Below are 5,574 nucleotides of genomic sequence, written 5' to 3'. Positions count from 1 at the left end.
AACAAGCATAGAAAAAACTTACATTGATGGGGCATTGACTAGAAGAAGGCCATTTTAAATTCATAAGGGAACAAAGTTGTAGAATATTTTAAAGAAATCAAAACTTACTATTTTCAAATATAACAAGAACCTCAAATACGGGAGTAATAAATAGACATTAAACTCTAATAGAAAGCTGATGCATGGAGATAATCTATTTAATTAAACAAGATAATCTGTTAGATACAGATTGTAATTTAAGAACAAATGAAAGATGTTGGTGTGCCATTTGTTTGAGAGATGTGCTCTTTAACAAGTTAATTGTTGTCAACATGGTTAAGGAAGAAAGCATAGTTCTAGCCAAAGTGCTAGACTGGAGGTGTTAGCAGATGGAATGAAGAAAGAGAGAGTGAAATATATGTATAAACTTGAAAAAAGGAGAGGGTAATTGAATAACATAAGGAATATCATTTGAGAATCATGTCACACAATTTAAAAGGCTGATTTGTCAAGTAATGCTCACTTCCAAGGCTTTGTCATATCACTCTAGTTTCCAAACAAATGGAATTTCCAAATAAATCAAAACTGCAAAACTCAATAGAGGATTAGGAAACTAGAAAAAATCTGTAGAAATTAATTTTTGTGTATGTGCTTAAGATGTCTATTGTATTTTACATGACACATTCTTACCAGAGAAATGACACTCTAAAGCAAAGAGATTAACACATCCAACCTGGTTCAGAAAGCCAGGATTCATAGCCTTAGAGCAGAGGTTCCCAAACGATTAACTTTTCTGGGTTTGCTTTATAATTTTGGCAGTAAATGTAAAACATTTAAAGTTCATCTGAAGGGACTATTTTGGTGTAAATATTGGAGAATATGACAAAATTCATGATGCAATACGCATCCTTGCTTTTGTCCAAAGCAGTAATTCAGGTCAAATTACAAAATGTAGTAGGAGCTCAGTATGAATGAGAGGCACCTGTGACTTTGAGGCAACGAAGATAAAAACAGCTGAAAAGACTCCCGCTCAGCAGCATCAGAGTAATTTCCTCAAAATCTTTCAGTAGTCTCACATTTCCCTTTGGGCCAAGCAGCAGAAGTGGAAAAGTGGTTAGAAAGGATCAATGAGCAAGTAATGCCAAGGAAACTGAATGGCCTGGAAGGAAACTGGGAAGTTTCCCAGTAACAGAAGAAAATCAGTAAAATAGAGCTTGAAGGTAGAATGCAGGGCACGGAGATGAACAATGCCCGGGGTGAGGCAAAATAATGCACAAAAAGCCAAACAGGGCCAGCCAGAAAAGGCATGTGCAAGAAAAGTAGGACAATAAGAGCATGAGTCCTGCCAGATCAAAATGGAAAACATATTTATACATGTCTTTCAGAGGTGAGCCAGATTTTTAGAATTTATTTTGAAGACCCAAGAGTATTTGGGGGATGGGGTGGGGGTGGAGGGAACAGGAGAATATTTAAGGAAGCACGGAATTTAATTGAGCAATGATTATTGAAGTGGTTGAATAAATTTCTTAACATGTTATTGTACTTTCTTTAAAAAATAAAATGTTTTTTCTCTTTGAAGAGAAAATAAGTCGAGGATTAAGGTACAATCTGCCCAAGGCTCTGAGTTGTGAGTGGGTGTTAGGCTGTGGAGGGAATCCACAGAGTTAGCAGTTATTGGGAAATAGTTATTTCTCCCTGAGTAATCATGCACCAGCCAGATTTCCAGCAGGTTACTAAAAAGGCTGCAATGATTCTCTAGAATCTTCTCCTTTCAGTTGAGAAAAGAACCTAGTTCCTCAGTCTCCTTTTTAAAGGTGTCCGAATGTTGGAGCAGGATCTCAGATTACAGCTGATTGCAGCAGTGGGAGGTCAGCTATTCACTCCTGGAGTTCACCAGCCCGAGTTCATACTACAGGGGCTGTTGCTCTCCACCAAGCACAAAGATGTCTCCTGACAAAGGGAAGAATTTGGCTGACTATGGAGGAACAGGGAAGAGCTTCTTTAGACTCCATCGCAGAAGTCCAATTCTTAGTGGAACTCTTGTAAGTACGGGCTGTTTAAAAAAAAAAAAAAAAAAAAACCTGCCTGTTGTTATTTAAATTTTTAATATAATTTTTTGTTGATACATACTAATGATGTATATTTATGGGGTATACATTGTATTGATTTGTTACTTATAGGATTTGAGGCACACTAAGTGGATACACATGTTACTAAACACACTACAGAACCATCAAAATAACATAAAAGATCTAAAGTTAAATAGACTTTAGATAGATAGAGGGTGAAAATGAGAGAAATACAAACTAAGAATTGTTAGGATTGAGCTCTCAAATTAGCTCAACTTCTTGGCAGCCAAAACACGATGGGCTATGTCATTCTCATCATGGCCTGATAAAATTAAGCACACCAGTTCCTCAGGAAAGACAAGATTCCTCAGACTCTAAATTCACAGTAGAATAGACTCCACCTCCTAGATAACTCTCAAATTCTCCTGCTCCTATCATCAGTGTCACAAATCCAATCCAAAATACCAGCAGCTCTCATCTAGATTACTTTAGCAGTGTCCAATCAGTGTCTTCAGATCCTAGCATAGTCTCCACACCACCACAAGAGTGGTCCTTTTAAAATGCAAGTATGATCATATCTCATTGCTGTGAAGACAAAATCCAAAATCCTGAGTGCTGCATACAAGATCCAGCATGATCTGGTTCCAGCCTACTTCTCCACCCTAGTGATAACATACACTTAGGCAAATGCTCTGTTTGGCAGGCTCTCTCATCTCCTTATCGTCTCCTCTTTAATTGCTAACTCACATTCTCTATTATTTTACACCCTATGCACACATTTTACCCATCTGACCCTGAAGTCGTTTGACTTTTTGAGGTTGTTCTTTTTTGGCGGCCAGATTTCAGCACAGGCCAAATTCCTCAGAGTGAAAACTGTACCCCTCGTCAGCAAAGTGGATGATATCCATGCTATCTGTAGCCTTCTAAAAGACTTTCTTCGAAACCTCAAAGAACCTCTTCTGACCTTTCGCCTAAACAAAGCCTTTATGGAAACAGCAGAAATCACAGATGAAGACAACAGCATATCTGCCACGTACCAGGCTGTTGGTGACTGCCCCAGGCCAACAGGGACACAATGGCTTTCCTCATGATTCACTTGCAGAGAGTGGCTCAGAGTCCACACACTAAAATGAATGTTGCCAATCTGGCTTAAGTCTTTGGCCCTACAATAGTGGCCCATGCTGTGCTCAATCCAGACCCAGTGACGATGTTACAGGACATCAAGTGTCAACTCAAGGTGGTCGAGCGCATGCTTTCCTTGCCCCTGGAGTATTGGAGTCAGTTCACGATAGTGGAGCAAGAGAACATTGACCCCCTACATGTCATTGAAAACTCAAATGCCTTTTCAACACCACAGACACCAGATATTAAAGTGAGTTTACTGGGACCTGTGACTACTCCTGAACATCAGCTTCTCAAGATTCCCTCATCTAGTTCCCTGTCACAGACAGTCCATTCCACCCTCACAAAGAACACTCCCAGATTTGGGAGCAAAAGCAAGTCTGCCACTAACCTAGGATGACAAAGCAACTTTTTTGCTTCTTCAATGCTCAAGTGAAGTCACATCTGCCTATTACTCCCAGCATTGACTGACTATAAGAAAGGACACACCTGTACTCTCTGCTCTGCAGCCTCCTGTACTCATTACTACTTTTAGCATTCTCCAGGCTTTTACTCAAGTTTAATTTTGCATGAGGGTTTTACTAAAATTATATATATCTCCCCTTCCTTTTCCTCGAGTCACATAATATCAGTACCTTGTTCTGGTCGTTGTTGGGAGCTTTTAGATGAGACCTCTTTCCAGGGGTAGAAGGGTTAGTATGGAATTGATTGTGATTCTTTTGGGGGAAGGGGGTTTTATCCCTTTGGCTTAAAGCCAAATGCTGCTCATGGAATGAACGATCTTTCTCTAGTTTCATTTAAACTGATTTCCACGAGACAACGACAGAAACCCTACCTAGCTGATAAGATTGGCTTGTCTCAGGGTGGGAAGTGGGAGGGCAGGGAGAAGAAAGGATTACACCAGAAGATTTAGGATGCCTCCTTCTAAGAACTGGAAGTTCTCATTCCCCATTATGAACTGAGCTATAATGTGGAGCTTTCATAAAAATGGGATGCATTGAGGACAGAACTAGTGATGGAGTATGCATAGCTTTAATTTGATGATTAGGTCTTTAATAGTGTTGAGTGGCACAACCGTGTAAATGTGAAAGTACAACTTGTATTTATCTCTAATGTGCCATTGACTGAACTTTGGATTAATTTGGAGTCAAAGTCAGTTTTTCTTTTAAAATAGAATTCAATCTGATACTTGACCCCCATACTCCCAAACTTGTCCAGTGGAGCCCAACTTCTAAAGGTCAATATGTCGTCCTTTGGCATCCCAACTAACAATAAAGAATAGGCTATAAGGGAAGATGGTCAATATTTTATGTGGTAAGAAAAGCCACAGTCATTTTTTCTTTGCACTTTGGATGCTGAAATTTTCCCATGGAACACAGCCACATCTAGACAGATGTGAGGTTTTTCTTCTGTTAAAATTATTCTTAATTTCTGTAAAATGATTTTCTTCTATAGAATGTTTGACTTCATATTGACCCTTATCTGTAAAACACCTATTTAGAATAATATTTGGAAAAAAGTAAACAGCTTTTTCAAAACGGGAAAAAAAAAAAGATGTGCCTCTTCCCCTCCCGCCATGATTGCTGTAAGTTTCCTGTAAGTTACAAAGTTTCCTGTTGTAAGCCTTCCCAACCCTGCAGAACTATGAATCAATTAAACCCCTTTTCTTTATAAATTATCTAGCATTGGGCAGTTCTTTATAGCCGTGTGAAAACAGACTAACACATTGATACATTCTCTTACTTCTCAGATGGCTATTCCAGACCTTCCCCTAGCTCCTCTCCTCACTACAGCTTACTCTAGTCTCTTGCCCTCAATCTCAGCTGATGACCTCATTTTTAACTTTCTGTTAACAATTACTCTGATTTGCTTTTAAGTGTCAGACACTGAGCAAGATGTTTTGAACGCATTATCGTATTTACACAGCAAAATAGTGCTATGAGTTAAGGATAAATACCCCATTTCACCTAAGAGAAAATGGATTCTAAGAGAGGTTAAACAACTGTCCCATGAGTGTCCCGTATACTTGTATCACAAACCACCCCAATTTATTGGCTTAAAATAATTAACTAGAATAATTTCTTTTTTTTTTTTTTTTTTTGGAGACGGAGTCTCGCTCTGTCGCCCAGGCTGGAGTGCAGTGGCGCAATCTCGGCTCACTGCAAGCTCCACCTCCCGGGTTCACGCCATTCTCCTGCCTCAGCCTCTCCGAGTAGCTGGGACTACAGGCACCCGCCACCACGCCTGGCTAATTTTTGTATTTTTAGTAGAGACGGGGTTTCACCGTGGGCTCGATCTCCTGACCTCGTGATCCGCTACCCTCGGCCTCCCAAAGTGCTGGGATTACAAGCTTGAGCCACCGTGCCCGGCCTAACTAGAATAATTTCTTATGAGTTCTGGGTCC

General features: G+C 39.8%; 1 pseudogene; it reads left to right on the top strand.

The window, feature by feature from the left end:
• The first annotated feature begins 1,922 nt into the window (after positions 1 to 1,922).
• On the top strand, positions 1,923 to 3,606 carry LOC131380931 (rac GTPase-activating protein 1-like; annotated as a pseudogene).
• The last annotated feature ends 1,968 nt before the right edge of the window (positions 3,607 to 5,574 follow it).

The sequence above is a fragment of the Hylobates moloch genome, unplaced genomic scaffold (assembly GCF_009828535.3).
Source record: "Hylobates moloch isolate HMO894 unplaced genomic scaffold, HMol_V3 SCAFFOLD_13, whole genome shotgun sequence".
NCBI classification, from domain to species: domain Eukaryota; kingdom Metazoa; phylum Chordata; class Mammalia; order Primates; family Hylobatidae; genus Hylobates; species Hylobates moloch.
Note: the sequence above shows the minus strand (reverse complement) of the source record. Positions and strands in the feature narration are given on the sequence as shown.